This window comes from Schistocerca gregaria, chromosome 9 (genome assembly GCF_023897955.1).
Source record: "Schistocerca gregaria isolate iqSchGreg1 chromosome 9, iqSchGreg1.2, whole genome shotgun sequence".
NCBI classification, from domain to species: Eukaryota; Metazoa; Arthropoda; class Insecta; order Orthoptera; family Acrididae; genus Schistocerca; species Schistocerca gregaria.
Genome location: NC_064928.1, coordinates 3,945,310 through 3,962,084, shown reverse-complemented (window position 1 = coordinate 3,962,084; position 16,775 = coordinate 3,945,310). Strand labels below are relative to the sequence as shown.

At 49.1% G+C, this 16,775-nt stretch overlaps 1 non-coding gene across 1 annotated transcript; it reads right to left on the bottom strand.

Annotated features, from left to right (window-relative positions):
• Positions 1-3,396: 3,396 nt before the first annotated feature.
• Positions 3,397-3,468, bottom strand: Trnaa-ggc (transfer RNA alanine (anticodon GGC)). The gene has a single exon. It is a non-coding gene; the product is annotated as a tRNA-Ala (tRNA).
• Positions 3,469-16,775: the final 13,307 nt, after the last annotated feature.

Sequence of the window (16,775 nt, the reverse complement as noted above, 5' to 3'; positions counted from 1 at the left end):
CCGACACCGCTCTGAGTAAGACCAACGTGTTGTCCACCCTCTAGACTTAAATGAGGTTAAGCCGCGATACCTAAGACAGCTCTGCACTCGATGACACCTCGATAACAGCCGGTCCCCACACTTACATCTTGCTCTCCTTACGTCAGTATACATCATATCAGTCTGTGACGCTGGCTTTGCAACATCTTGCGTGCCTTTAGGTTCGCCGCGACCAACACTTACCATGCACTGACCACAAAAAACGGAGGCGCCGCGACTAACCCTGGACCTTTCACATGCCAAGCGAACGCTCTACCAACTGAGCTACGCCCCATGCACGAGCAAACTGCGCTATTCCCCATTCTTTGCGACTCAGATGCGCACGGACACGATGGTTGGTTGGTTTGTAGCGGTGAAGGGAGCAGAGTACAAAGGCGCGGACACGTTCATATACACAAAAGTTCCAAGTAGTTTCGATGCTCTGGTATTACAAATGCAAATTCCGTCTGTTTTTAACGTCTTAAATTGAAAGAGCCGTCACAAATTGCTCCGTTTCACACCTTGTCGACAATCATACAGCACCTGAGGTAACAAACACATCTCGAGCCCCATTGTGCACTCCATTATTCATGCCAACTCAGTGCCTCGCTCTTTACTACTGTGTACCAATCTTGTCGTCCAACTGCAAAACACTGGGCCACAACAAGTTTCCGCGTCTCCATTGCACTGCGCATACTACGAAACGCTCCCCAAACTTGGCACTCACCCTCGCAGCCGACTTTTCCGACTTTCCACGACGCTCACACTAGTGACAGCATTATTTATAGTTCGACGTCGCGCCAAAACGAATGAGCACATTTCGCCTACGGCTTAGGCCGCCCTCCTAGTGTGGCTGCTCGGTGTCTGCAGGCAGCGAGGGTCTGCAAGCTTCCTGTGTTCGCACCTATGTCACCTGTGCTTGATTGCCAGAGACAGACTATCGCAAAACATACAACTCACTCCATGAATTGATTGCTACGGCATCTGTTATCAGCAGTCACAACTAGCAACACCAGTAGCAGCTGACTGCACGCAAAGAATAGGAGTGTGCAGTGGGATTTACGTGAACTCGGCGCAAGGCAGATCTTTCCGACATAGGCTTGAGAATCTTACGGGAACACTTGTACTGTTTCTAAATTAAGTGTAGGCGTGGGAGGAGGGTGCTCCCTGCGCACTAATAACAGCACGCTTGTCAATTGTGGATGCTAATCATTCGCTTGTATCTTCCTAGACACATCTACTGGCTGTGAATTATTCCACTTGCATTTCAAGGTGCGCATGTAGGTGTGTTAAAAATTATGGAGGCACTGGGTATTGATCCCAGTACCTCTCGCATACTAAGCGAGCGCTCTACCATCTGAGCTACGCCCGCCCCCCCGAAGACTAATGGTGCTACATACAGTCATATAGACGACACAGACCCTTGTACTCCCATTATTCAGCAGACAAACACTACTCTCTATGTATCCGTTAGGGTGTCTTTCAGGTTTCGTGCATTCTGTATCGAATCGTAGTTGGCCACAATGAAAGTGGCACGTGTAACGTCGAAAATAGAATTCGGACACCGCTCTGAGTAAGACCAACGTGTTGTCCACCCTCTAGACTTCAATGAGGTTAAGCCGCGATACCTAAGACAGATCTGCACTCGATGACACCTCGATAACAGCCGGTCCCCACACTTACATCTTGCTCTCCTTACGTCAGTATACATCATATCAGTCTGTGACGCTGGCTTTGCTACATCTTGCGTGCCTTTAGGTTCGCCGCGACCAACACTTACCATGCACTGACCACAAGAAACGGAGGCGCCGCGGCTTGAACCCTGTACCTTTCACATGACAAGCGAACGCTCTACCAACTGAGCTACGCCCCATGCACGAGCCAACTGCGCTATTCCCCATTCCTTGCGACTCAGATGCGCACGGACACGATGGTTGGTTGGTTTGTAGCGGTGAAGGGAGCAGAGTACAAAGGCGCGGACCCGTTCTTATACACAAAAGTTCCAAATAGTTTCGATGCTCTGGTATTACAAATGCAAATTCCGTCTGTTTTTAACGTCTTAAATTGAAAGAGCCGTCACAAATTGCTCCGTTTTCACTCCTTGTCGACAATCATACAGCATCTTAGTTAACAAACACATCTCGAGCCCCATTGTGCACTCCATTATTCATGCCAACTCAGTGCCTCGCTCTTTACTACTGTGTACCAATCTTGTCGTCCAACTGCAAAACACTGGGCCACAACAAGTTTCCGTGTATCCATTGCACTGCGCATACTACGAACCGCTCCCCAAACTTGGCACTCACCCTCGCAGCCGACTTTTCCGACTTTCCAAACGCTCACGCTAGTGACAGCATTACTTATAGTTCGACGTCGCGCCAAAGCGAATGAGCACATTTCGCCTACGGCTTAGGCCGCCCTCCTAGTGTGGTTGCTCGGTGTCTGCAGGCAGCGAGGGTCTGCAAGCTTCCTGTGTTCGCACCTATGTCACCTGTGCTTGCTTGTCAGAGACAGACTATCGCAAAACATACAACTCACTCCATGAATTGATTGCTACGGCATCTGTTATCAGCAGTCACAACTAGCAACACCAGTAGCAGCTGACTGCACGCAAAGAATAGGAATGTGCAGTGGGATTTACGTGAACTCGGCGCAAGGCAGATCTTTCCGACATAGGCTTGAGAATCTTACGGGAACACTTGTACTGTTTCTAAATTAAGTGTAGGCGTGGGAGGAGGGTGCTTCCTGCGCACCAATAACAGCACGCTTGTCAATTGTGGATGCTAATCATTCGCTTGTATCTTCCTAGACACATCTGCTGGCTGTGAATTATTCCACTTGCATGGCAAGGTGCGCATGTAGGTGTGTTAAAAATTCTGGAGGCACTGGGTATTGATCCCAGTACTTCTCGCATCCTAAGCGAGCGCTCTACCATCTGAGCCACGCCCGCCACCCCGAAGACTAATGGTGCTACATACAGCCATATAGACGACACAGACCCTTGCACTCCCATTATTCAGCAGACAAACACTACTCTCTATGTATCCGTTAGGGTGTCTTTCAGGTTTCGTGCATTCTGTATCGAATCGTAGTTGGCCACAATGAAAGTGGCACGTATAACGTCGAAAATAGAATTCGGACACCGCTCTGAGTAAGACCAATGTGTTGTCCACCCTCTAGACTTCAATGAGGTTAAGCCGCGATACCTAAGACAGATCTGCACTCGATGACACCTCGATAACAGCCGGTCCCCACACTTACATCTTGCTCTCCTTACGTCAGTATACATCATATCAGTCTGTGACGCTGGCTTTGCAACATCTTGCGTGCCTTTAGGTTCGCCGCGACCAACACTTACCATGCACTGACCATAAAAAATGGTGGCGCCGCGGCTTGAACCCTGGACCTTTCACATGCCAAGCGAACGCTCTACCAACTGAGCTACGCCCCATGCACGAGCAAACTGCGCTATTCCCCATTGTTTGCGACTCAGATGCGCACGGACACGATGGTTGGTTGGTTTGTAGCGGTGGAGGGAGCAGAGTACAAAGGCGCGGACTCGTTCATATACACAAAAGTTCCAAGTAGTTTCCATGCTCTGGTATTACAAATGCAAATTCCGTCTGTTTTTAACGTCTTAAATTTAAAGAGCCGTCACAAAATGCTCCGTTTTCACTCCTTGTCGACAATCATACAGCACCTGAGGTAACAAACACATCTCGAGCCCCATTGTGCACTCCATTATTCATGCCAACTCAGTGCCTCGCTCTTTACTACTGTGTACCAATCTTGTCGTCCAACTGCAAAACACTGGGCCACAACAAATTTCCGCGTCTCCATTGCACTGCGCATACTACGAAACGCTCCCCAAACTTGGCACTCACCCTCGCAGCCAACTTTTCCGACTTTCCACGACGCTCACGCAACGCTCACGCTAGTGACAGCAGTATTTATAGTTCGACGTCGCGCCAAAGCGAATGAGCACATTTCGCCTACGGCTTAGCCCGCCCTCCTTGTGTGGCTGCTCGGTGTCTGCAGGCAGCGAGGGTCTGCAAGCTTCCTGTGTTCGCACCTATGTCACCTGTGCTTGCTTGTCAGAGACAGACTATCGCAAAACATACAACTCACTCCATGAATTGATTGCTACGGCATCTGTTTTCAGCAGTCACAACTAGCAACACCAGTAGCAGCTGACTGCACGCAAAGAATAGGAATGTGCAGTGGGATTTACGTGAACTCGGCGCAAGGCAGATCTTTCCGACATAGGCTTGAGAATCTTACGGGAACACTTGTACTGTTTCTAAATTAAGTGTAGGCGTGGGAGGAGGGTGCTTCCTGCGCACTAATAACAGCACGCTTGTCAATTGAGGATGCTAATCATTCGCTGGTATCTTCCTAGACACATCTGCTGGCTGTGAATTATTCCACTTGCATGGCAAGGTGCGCATGTAGGTGTGTTAAAAATTCTGGAGGCACTGGGTATTGATCCCAGTACCTCTCGCATACTAAGCGAGCGCTCTACCATCTGAGCTACGCCCGCCCCACCAAAGACTAATGGTGCTACATACAGCCATATAGACGACACAGACCCTTGCACTCCCATTATTCAGCAGACAAACACTACTCTCTATGTATCCGTTAGGGTGTCTTTCAGGTTTCGTGCATTCTGTATCGAATCGTAGTTGGCCACAATGAAAGTGGCACGTATAACGTCGAAAATAGAATTCGGACACCGCTCTGAGTAAGACCAACGTGTTGTCCACCCTCTAGACTTCAATGAGGTTAAGCCGCGATACCTAAGACAGATCTGCACTCGATGACACCTCGATAACAGCCGGTCCCCACACTTACATCTTGCTCTCCTTACGTCAGTATACATCATATCAGTCTGTGACGCAGGCTTTGCAACATCTTGCGTGCCTTTAGGTTCGCCGCGACCAACACTTACCATGCACTGACTACAAAAAATGGAGCCACCGAGGCTTGAACCCTGGACCTTTCACATGCCAAGCGAACGCTCTACCAACTGAGCTACGCCCCATGCACGAGCAAACTGCGCTATTCCCCATTCTTTGCGACTCAGATGCAGACGGACACGATGGTTGGTTGGTTTGTAGCGGTGAAGGGAGCAGAGTACAAAGGCGCGGACCCGTTCATATACACAAAAGTTCCAAGTAGTTTCGATGCTCTGGTATTACAAATGCAAATTCCGTCTGTTTTTAACGTCTTAAATTGAAAGAGCCGTCACAAAATGCTCCGTTTTCACTCCTTGTCGACAATCCTACAGCACCTGAGGTAACAAACACATCTCGAGCCCCATTGTGCACTCCATTATTCATGCCAACTCAGTGCCTCGCTCTTTACTACTGTGTACCAATCTTGTCGTCCAACTGCAAAACACTGGGCCACAACAAATTTCCGCGTCTCCATTGCACTGCGCATACTACGAAACGCTCCCCAAACTTGGCACTCACCCTCGCAGCCAACTTTTCCGACTTTCCACGACGCTCACGCTAGTGACAGCAGTATTTATAGTTCGACGTCGCGCCAAAGCGAATGAGCACATTTCGCCTACGGCTTAGCCCGCCCTCCTTGTGTGGCTGCTCGGTGTCTGCAGGCAGCGAGGGTCTGCAAGCTTCCTGTGTTCGCACCTATGTCACCTGTGCTTGCTTGTCAGACTATCGCAAAACATACAACTCACTCCATGAATTGATTGCTACGGCATCTGTTTTCAGCAGTCACAACTAGCAACACCAGTAGCAGCTGACTGCACGCAAAGAATAGGAATGTGCAGTGGGATTTACGTGAACTCGGCGCAAGGCAGATCTTTCCGACATAGGCTTGAGAATCTTACGGGAACACTTGTACTGTTTCTAAATTAAGTGTAGGCGTGGGAGGAGGGTGCTTCCTGCGCACTAATAACAGCACGCTTGTCAATTGTGGATGCTAATCATTCGCTTGTATCTTCCTAGACACATCTGCTGGTTGTGAATTATTCCTCTTGCATGGCAAGGTGCGCATGTAGGTGTGTTAAAAATTCTGGAGACACTGGGTATTGATCCCAGTACCTCTCGCATACTAAGCGAGCGCTCTACCATCTGAGCTACGCCCGCCCCCCCAAAGACTAATGGTGCTACATACAGCCATATAGACGACACAGACCCTTGCACTCCCATTATTCAGCAGACAAACACTACTCTCTATGTATCCGTTAGGGTGTCTTTCAGGTTTCGTGCATTCTGTATCGAATCGTAGTTGGCCACAATGAAAGTGGCACGTATAACGTCGAAAATAGAATTCGGACACCGCTCTGAGTAAGACCAACGTGTTGTCCACCCTCTAGACTTCAATGAGGTTAAGCCGCGATACCTAAGACAGATCTGCACTCGATGACACCTCGATAACAGCCGGTCCCCACACTTACATCTTGCTCTCCTTACGTCAGTATACATCATATCAGTCTGTGACGCTGGCTTTGCAACATCTTGCGTGCCTTTAGGTTCGCCGCGACCAACACTTACCATGCACTGACCACAAAAAATGCAGGCGCCGCGGCTTGAACCATGGACCTTTCACCGCTCTAGCGAACGCTCTACCAACTGAGCTACGCCCCATGCACGAGCAAACTGCGCTATTCCCCATTCTTTGCGACTCAGATGCGCACGGACACGATGCTTGGTTGGTTTGTAGCGGTGAAGGGAGCAGAGTACAAAGGCGCGGACCCGTTCATATACACAAAAGTTCCAAGTAGTTTCCATGCTCTGGTATTACAAATGCAAATTCCGTCTGTTTTTAACGTCTTAAATTGAAAGAGCCGTCACAAATTGCTCCGTTTTCACTCCTTGTCGACAATCATACAGCACCTTAGTTAACAAACACATCTCGAGCCCCATTGTGCACTCCATTATTCATGCCAACTCAGTGCCTCGCTGTTTACTACTGTGTACCAATCTTGTCGTCCAACTGCAAAACACTGGGCCACAACAAGTTTCCGCGTTTCCATTGCACTGCGCATACTACGAAACGCTCCCCAAACTTGGCACTCACCCTCGCAGCCGGCTTTTCCGACTTTCCACGACGCTCACGCTAGTGACAGCATTATTTATAGTTTGACGTCGCGCCAAAGCGAATGAGCACATTTCGCCTACGGCTTAGGCTGCCCTCCTAGTGTGGCTGCTCCGTGTCTGCAGGCAGCGAGGGTCTGCAAGCTTCCTGTGTTCGCACCTATGTCACCTGTGCTTGCTTGTCAGAGACAGACTATCGCAAAACATACAACTCACTCCATGAATTGATTGCTACGGCATCTGTTATCAGCAGTCACAACTAGCAACACCAGTAGCAGCTGACTGCACGCAAAGAATAGGAATGTGCAGTGGGATTTACGTGAACTCGGCGCAAGGCAGATCTTTCCGACATAGGCTTGAGAATCTTACGGGAACACTTGTACTGTTTCTAAATTAAGTGTAGGAGTGGGAGGAGGGTGCTTCCTGCGCTCTAATAACAGCACACTTGTCAATTGTGGATGCTAATCATTCGCTTGTATCTTCCTAGACACATCTGCTGGTTGTGAATTATTCCTCTTGCATGGCAAGGTGCGCATGTAGGTGTGTTAAAAATTCTGGAGACACTGGGTATTGATCCCAGTACCTCTCGCATACTAAGCGAGCGCTCTACCATCTGAGCTACGCCCGCCCCCCCAAAGACTAATGGTGCTACATACAGGCATATAGACGACACAGACCCTTGCACTCCCATTATTCAGCAGACAAACACTACTCTCTATGTATCCGTTAGGGTGTCTTTCAGGTATCGTGCATTCTGTATCGAATCGTAGTTGGCCACAATGAAAGTGGCACGTATAACGTCGAAAATAGAATTCGGACACCGCTCTGAGTAAGACCAACGTGTTGTCCACCCTCTAGACTTCAATGAGGTTAAGCCGCGATACCTAAGACAGATCTGCACTCGATGACACCTCGATAACAGCCGGTCCCCACACTTACATCTTGCTCTCCTTACGTCAGTATACATCATATCAGTCTGTGACGCTGGCTTTGCAACATCTTGCGTGCCTTTAGGTTCGCCGCGACCAAAACTTACCATGCGCTGACTACAAAAAATGGAGGCGCCGCGGCTTGAACCCTGGACCTTTCACATGCCAAGCGAACGCTCTACCAACTGAGCTACGCCCCATGCACGAGCAAACTGCGCTATTCCCCATTCTTTGCGACTCAGATGCGCACGGACACGATGGTTGGTTGGTTTGTAGCGGTGAAGGGAGCAGAGTACAAAGGCGCGGACACATTCATACTCACAAAAGTTCCAAGTAGTTTCGATGCTCTGGTATTACAAATGCAAATTACGTCTGTTTTTAACGTCTTAAATTGAAAGAGCCGTCACAAATTGCTCCGTTTTCACTCCTTGTCAACAATCATACAGCACCTGAGGTAACAAACACATCTCGAGCCCCATTGTGCACTCCATTATTCATGCCAACTCAGTGCCTCGCTCTTTACTACTGTGTACCAATCTTGTCGTCCAACTGCAAAACACTGGGCCACAACAAGTTTCCACGTCTCCATTGCACTGCGCATACTACGACACGCTCCCCAAACTTGGCACTCACCCTCGCAGCCGACATTTCCGACTTTCCACGACGCTCACGCTAGTGACAGCATTATTTATAGTTCGACGTCGCGCCAAAGCGAATGAGCACATTTCGCCTACGGCTTAGGCCACCCTCCTAGTGTGGCTGCTCGGTGTCTGCAGGCAGCGAGGGTCTGCAAGCTTCCTGTGTTCGCACCTATGTCACCTGTGCTTGCTTGTCAGAGACAGACTATCGCAAAACATACAACTCACTCCATGAATTGATTGCTACGGCATCTGTTATCAGCAGTCACAACTAGCAACACCAGTAGCAGCTGACTGCACGCAAAGAATAGGAATGTGCAGTGGAATTTACGTGAACTCGGACGCAAGGCAGATCTTTCCGACATAGGCTTGAGAATCTTACGGGAACACTTGTACTGTTTCTAAATTAAGTGTAGGCGTGGGAGGAGGGTGCTTCCTGCGCATTAATAACAGCACGCTTGTCAATTGTGGATGCTAATCATTCGCTTGTATCTTCCTAGACACATCTGCTGGTTGTGAATTATTCCTCTTGCATGGCAAGGTGCGCATGTAGGTGTGTTAAAAATTCTGGAGTCACTGGGTATTGATCCCAGTACCTCTCGCATACTAAGCGAGCGCTCTACCATCTGAGCTACGCCCGCCCCCCCGAAGACTAATGGTGCTACATACAGCCATATAGACGACACAGACCCTTGCACTCCCATTATTCAGCAGACAAACACTACTCTCTATGTATCCGTTAGTGTGTCTTTCAGGTTTCGTGCATTCTGTATCAAATCGTAGTAGGCCACTATGAAAGTGGCACGTATAACGTCGAAAATAGAATTCGGACACCGCTCTGAGTAAGACCAACGTGATGTCCACCCTCTAGACTTCAATGTGGTTAAGCCGCGATACCTAAGACAGATCTGCACTCGATGACACCTCGATAACAGCCGGTCCCCACACTTACATCTTGCTCTCCTTACGTCAGTATACATCATATCAGTCTGTGACGCTGGCTTTGCAACATCTTGCGTGCCTTTAGGTTCGCCGCGACCAACACTTACCATGCACTGACTACAAAAAATGGAGGCGCCGCGGTTTGAACCCTGGACCTTTCACATGCCAAGCAAACGCTCTACCAACTGAGCTACGCCCCATGCACGAGCAAACTGCGCTATTCCCCATTCATTGCGACTCAGATGCGCACGGACACGATGGTTGGTTGGTTTGTAGCGGTGAAGGGAGCAGAGTACAAAGGCGCGGACACGTTCATACACACAAAAGTTCCAAGTAGTTTCGATGCTCTGGTATTACAAATGCAAATTACGTCTGTTTTTAACGTCTTAAATTGAAAGAGCCGTCACAAATTGCTCCGTTTTCACTTCTTGTCAACAATCATACAGCACCTGAGGTAACAAACACATCTCGAGCCCCATTGTGCACTCCATTATTCATGCCAACTCAGTGCCTCGCTCTTTACTACTGTGTACCAATCTTGTCGTCCAACTGCAAAACACTGGGCCACAACAAGTTTCCGCGTTTCCATTGCACTGCGCATACTACGAAACGCTCCCCAAACTTGGCACTCACCCTCGCAGCCGGCTTTTCCGACTTTCCACGACGCTCACGCTAGTGACAGCATTATTTATAGTTCGACGTCGCGCCAAAGCGAATGAGCACATTTCGCCTACGGCTTAGGCCGCCCTCCTAGTGTGGCTGCTCGGTGTCTGCAGGCAGCGAGGGTCTGCAAGCTTCCTGTGTTCGCACCTATGTCACCTGTGCTTGCTTGTCAGAGACAGACTATCGCAAAACATACAACTCACTCCATGAATTGATTGCTACGGCATCTGTTATCAGCAGTCACAACTAGCAACACCAGTAGCAGCTGACTGCACGCAAAGAATAGGAATGTGCAGTGGGATTTACGTGAACTCGGCGCAAGGCAGATCTTTCCGACATAGGCTTGAGAATCTTACGGGAACACTTGTACTGTTTCTAAATTAAGTGTAGGAGTGGGAGGAGGGTGCTTCCTGCGCACTAATAACAGCACACTTGTCAATTGTGGATGCTAATCATTCGCTTGTATCTTCCTAGACACATCTGCTGGTTGTGAATTATTCCTCTTGCATGGCAAGGTGCGCATGTAGGTGTGTTAAAAATTCTGGAGTCACTGGGTATTGATCCCAGTACCTCTCGCATACTAAGCGAGCGCTCTACCATCTGAGCTACGCCCGCCCCCCCGAAGACTAATGGTGCTACATACAGCCATATAGACGACACAGACCCTTGCACTCCCATTATTCAGCAGACAAACACTACTCTCTCTGTATCCGTTAGGGTGTCTTTCAGGTTTCGTGCATTCTGTATCGAATCGTAGTTGGCCACAATGAAAGTGGCACGTATAACGTCGAAAATAGAATTCGGACACCGCTCTGAGTAAGACCAACGTGTTGTCCACCCTCTAGACTTCAATGAGGTTAAGCCGGATTCCTAAGACAGATCTGCACTCGATGACACCTCGATAACAGCCGGTCCCCTCACTTACATCTTGCTCTCCTTACGTCAGTATACATCATATCAGTCTGTGACGCTGGCTTTGCATCATCTTGCGTGCCTTTAGGTTCGCCGCGACCAACACTTACCATGCACTGACCACAAAAAATGGAGGCGCCGCGGTTTGAACCCTGGACCTTTCACATGCCAAGCGAACGCTCTACCAACTGAGCTACGCCCCATGCACAAGCAAACTGCGCTATTCCCCATTCTTTGCGACTCAGATGCGCACGGACACGATGGTTGGTTGGTTTGTAGCGGTGAAGGGAGCAGAGTACAAAGGCGCGGACCCGTTCATATACACAAAAGTTCCAAGTAGTTTCCATGCTCTGGTATTACAAATGCAAATTCCGTCTGTTTTTAACGTCTTAAATTGAAAGAGCCGTCACAAATTGCTCCGTTTTCACTCCTTGTCGACAATCATACAGCACCTGAGGTAACAAACACATCTCGAGCCCCATTGTGCACTCCATTATTCATGCCAACTCAGTGCCTCGCTCTTTACTACTGTGTACCAATCTTGTCGTCCAACTGCAAAACACTGGGCCACAACAAGTTTCCGCGTCTCCATTGCACTGCGCATACTACGAAACGCTCCCCAAACTTGGCACTCACCCTCGCAGCCGGCTTTTCCGACTTTCCACGACGCTCACGCTAGTGACAGCATTATTTATAGTTCGACGTCGCGCCAAAGCGAATGAGCACATTTCGCCTACGGCTTAGGCCGCCCTCCTAGTGTGGCTGCTCCGTGTCTGCAGGCAGCGAGGGTCTGCAAGCTTCCTGTGTTCGCACCTATGTCACCTGTGCTTGCTTGTCAGAGACAGACTATCGCAAAACATACAACTCACTCCATGAATTGATTGCTACGGCATCTGTTATCAGCAGTCACAACTAGCAACACCAGTAGCAGCTGACTGCACGCAAAGAATAGGAATGTGCAGTGGGATTTACGTGAACTCGGCGCAAGGCAGATCTTTCCGACATAGGCTTGAGAATCTTACGGGAACACTTGTACTGTTTCTAAATTAAGTGTAGGAGTGGGAGGAGGGTGCTTCCTGCGCACTAATAACAGCACACTTGTCAATTGTGGATGCTAATCATTCGCTTGTATCTTCCTAGACACATCTGCTGGTTGTGAATTATTCCTCTTGCATGGCAAGGTGCGCATGTAGGTGTGTTAAAAATTCTGGAGTCACTGGGTATTGATCCCAGTACCTCTCGCATACTAAGCGAGCGTTCTACCATCTGAGCTACGCCCGCCCCCCGGAAGACTAATGGTGCTACATACAGCCATATAGACGACACAGACCCTTGCACTCCCATTATTCAGCAGACAAACACTACTCTCTATGTATCCGTTAGTGTGTCTTTCAGGTTTCGTGCATTCTGTATCAAATCGTAGTTGGCCACTATGAAAGTGGCACGTATAACGTCGAAAATAGAATTCGGACACCGCTCTGAGTAAGACCAACGTGATGTCCACCCTCTAGACTTCAATGTGGTTAAGCCGCGATACCTAAGACAGATCTGCACTCGATGACACCTCGATAACAGCCGGTCCCCACACTTACATCTTGCTCTCCTTACGTCAGTATACATCATATCAGTCTGTGACGCTGGCTTTGCAACATCTTGCGTGCCTTTAGGTTCGCCGCGACCAACACTTACCATGCACTGACTACAAAAAATGGAGGCGCCGCGGCTTGAACCCTGGACCTTTCACATGCCAAGCGAACGCTCTACCAACTGAGCTACGCCCCATGCACGAGCAAACTGCGCTATTCCCCATTCATTGCGACTCAGATGCGCACGGACACGATGGTTGGTTGGTTTGTAGCGGTGAAGGGAGCAGAGTACAAAGGCGCGGACACGTTCATACACACAAAAGTTCCAAGTAGTTTCGATGCTCTGGTATTACAAATGCAAATTACGTCTGTTTTTAACGTCTTAAATTGAAAGAGCCGTCACAAATTGCTCCGTTTTCACTTCTTGTCAACAATCATACAGCACCTGAGGTAACAAACACATCTCGAGCCCCATTGTGCACTCCATTATTCATGCCAACTCAGTGCCTCGCTCTTTACTACTGTGTACCAATCTTGTCGTCCAACTGCAAAACACTGGGCCACAATAAGTTTCCGCGTTTCCATTGCACTGCGCATACTACGAAACGGTCCCCAAACTTGGCACTCACCCTCGCAGCCGGCTTTTCCGACTTTCCACGACGCTCACGCTAGTGACAGCATTATTTATAGTTCGACGTCGCGCCAAAGCGAATGAGCACATTTCGCCTACGGCTTAGGCCGCCCTCCTAGTGTGGCTGCTCCGTGTCTGCAGGCAGCGAGGGTCTGCAAGCTTCCTGTGTTCGCACCTATGTCACCTGTGCTTGCTTGTCAGAGACAGACTATCGCCAAACATACAACTCACTCCATGAATTGATTGCTACGGCATCTGTTATCAGCAGTCACAACTAGCAACACCAGTAGCAGCTGACTGCACGCAAAGAATAGGAATGTGCAGTGGGATTTACGTGAACTCGGCGCAAGGCAGATCTTTCCGACATAGGCTTGAGAATCTTACGGGAACACTTGTACTGTTTCTAAATTAAGTGTAGGAGTGGGAGGAGGGTGCTTCCTGCGCACTAATAACAGCACACTTGTCAATTGTGGATGCTAATCATTCGCTTGTATCTTCCTAGACACTTCTGCTGGTTGTGAATTATTCCTCTTGCATGGCAAGGTGCGCATGTAGGTGTGTTAAAAATTCTGGAGTCACTGGGTATTGATCCCAGTACCTCTCGCATACTAAGCGAGCGCTCTACCATCTGAGCTACGCCCGCCCCCCCGAAGACTAATGGTGCTACATACAGCCATATAGACGACACAGACCCTTGCACTCCCATTATTCAGCAGACAAACACTACTCTCTCTGTATCCGTTAGGGTGTCTTTCAGGTTTCGTGCATTCTGTATCGAATCGTAGTTGGCCACAATGAAAGTGGCACGTATAACGTCGAAAATAGAATTCGGACACCGCTCTGAGTAAGACCAACGTGTTGTCCACCCTCTAGACTTCAATGAGGTTAAGCCGGATTCCTAAGACAGATCTGCACTCGATGACACCTCGATAACAGCCGGTCCCCTCACTTACATCTTGCTCTCCTTACGTCAGTATACATCATATCAGTCTGTGACGCTGGCTTTGCAACATCTTGCGTGCCTTTAGGTTCGCCGCGACCAACACTTACCATGCACTGACCACAAAAAATGGAGGCGCCGCGGTTTGAACCCTGGACCTTTCACATGCCAAGCGAACGCTCTACCAACTGAGCTACGCCCCATGCACGAGCAAACTGCGCTATTCCCCATTCTTTGCGACTCAGATGCGCACGGACACGATGGTTGGTTGGTTTGTAGCGGTGAAGGGAGCAGAGTACAAAGGCGCGGACCCGTTCATATACACAAAAGTTCCAAGTAGTTTCCATGCTCTGGTATTACAAATGCAAATTCCGTCTGTTTTTAACGTCTTAAATTTAAAGAGCCGTCACAAATTGCTCCGTTTTCACTCCTTGTCGACAATCATACAGCACCTGAGGTAACAAACACATCTCGAGCCCCATTGTGCACTCCATTATTCATGCCAACTCAGTGCCTCGCTCTTTACTACTGTGTACCAATCTTGTCGTCCAACTGCAAAACACTGGGCCACAACAAGTTTCCGCGTCTCCATTGCACTGCGCATACTACGAAACGCTCCCCAAACTTGGCACTCACCCTCGCAGCCGGCTTTTCCGACTTTCCACGACGCTCACGCTAGTGACAGCATTATTTATAGTTCGACGTCGCGCCAAAGCGAATGAGCACATTTCGCCTACGGCTTAGGCCGCCCTCCTAGTGTGGCTGCTCGGTGTCTGCAGGCAGCGAGGGACTGCAAGCTTCCTGTGTTCGCACCTATGTCACCTGTGCTTGCTTGTCAGAGACAGACTATCGCAAAACATACAACTCACTCCATGAATTGATTGCTACGGCATCTGTTATCAGCAGTCACAACTAGCAACACCAGTAGCAGCTGACTGCACGCAAAGAATAGGAATGTGCAGTGGGATTTACGTGAACTCGGCGCAAGGCAGATCTTTCCGACATAGGCTTGAGAATCTTACGGGAACACTTGTACTGTTTCTAAATTAAGTGTAGGAGTGGGAGGAGTGTGCTTCTTGCGCACTAATAACAGCACACTTGTCAATTGTGGATGCTAATCATTCGCTTGTATCTTCCTAGACACATCTGCTGGTTGTGAATTATTCCTCTTGCACGGCAAGGTGCGCATGTAGGTGTGTTAAAAATTCTGGAGCCACTGGGTATTGATCCCAGTACCTCTCGCATACTAAGCGAGCGTTCTACCATCTGGGCTACGCCCGCCCTCCCGAAGACTAATGGTGCTACATACAGCCATATAGACGACACAGACCCTTGCACTCCCATTATTCAGCAGACAAACACTACTCTCTATGTATCCGTTAGGGTGTCTTTCAGGTTTCGTGCATTCTGTATCAAATCGTAGTTGGCCACTATGAAAGTGGCACGTATAACGTCGAAAATAGAATTCGGACACCGCTCTGAGTAAGACCAACGTGATGTCCACCCTCTAGACTTCAATGTGGTTAAGCCGCGATACCTAAGACAGATCTGCACTCGATGACACCTCGATAACAGCCGGTCCCCTCACTTACATCTTGCTCTCCTTACGTCAGTATACATCATATCAGTCTGTGACGCTGGCTTTGCAACATCTTGCGTGCCTTTAGGTTCGCCGCGACCAACACTTACCATGCACTGACTACAAAAAATGGAGGCGCCGCGGCTTGAACCCTGGACCTTTCACATGCCAAGCGAACGCTCTACCAACTGAGCTACGCCCCATGCACGAGCAAACTGCGCTATTCCCCATTCATTGCGACTCAGATGCGCACGGACACGATGGTTGGTTGGTTTGTAGCGGTGAAGGGAGCAGAGTACAAAGGCGCGGACACGTTCATACACACAAAAGTTCCAAGTAGTTTCGATGCTCTGGTATTACAAATGCAAATTACGTCTGTTTTTAACGTCTTAAATTGAAAGAGCCGTCACAAATTGCTCCGTTTTCACTCCTTGTCAACAATCATACAGCGCCTGAGGTAACAAACACATCTCGAGCCCCATTGTGCACTCCATTATTCATGCCAACTCAGTGCCTCGCTCTTTACTACTGTGTACCAATCTTGTCGTCCAACTGCAAAACACTGGGCCACAACAAGTTTCCGCGTTTCCATTGCACTGCGCATACTACGAAACGGTCCCCAAACTTGGCACTCACCCTCGCAGCCGGCTTTACCGACTTTCCACGACGCTCACGCTAGTGACAGCATTATTTATAGTTCGACGTCGCGCCAAAGCGAATGAGCACATTTCGCCTACGGCTTAGGCCGCCCTCCTAGTGTGGCTGCTCCGTGTCTGCAGGCAGCGAGGGTCTGCAAGCTTCCTGTGTTCGCACCTATGTCACCTGTGCTTGCTTGTCAGAGACAGACTATCGCAAAACATACAACTCACTCCA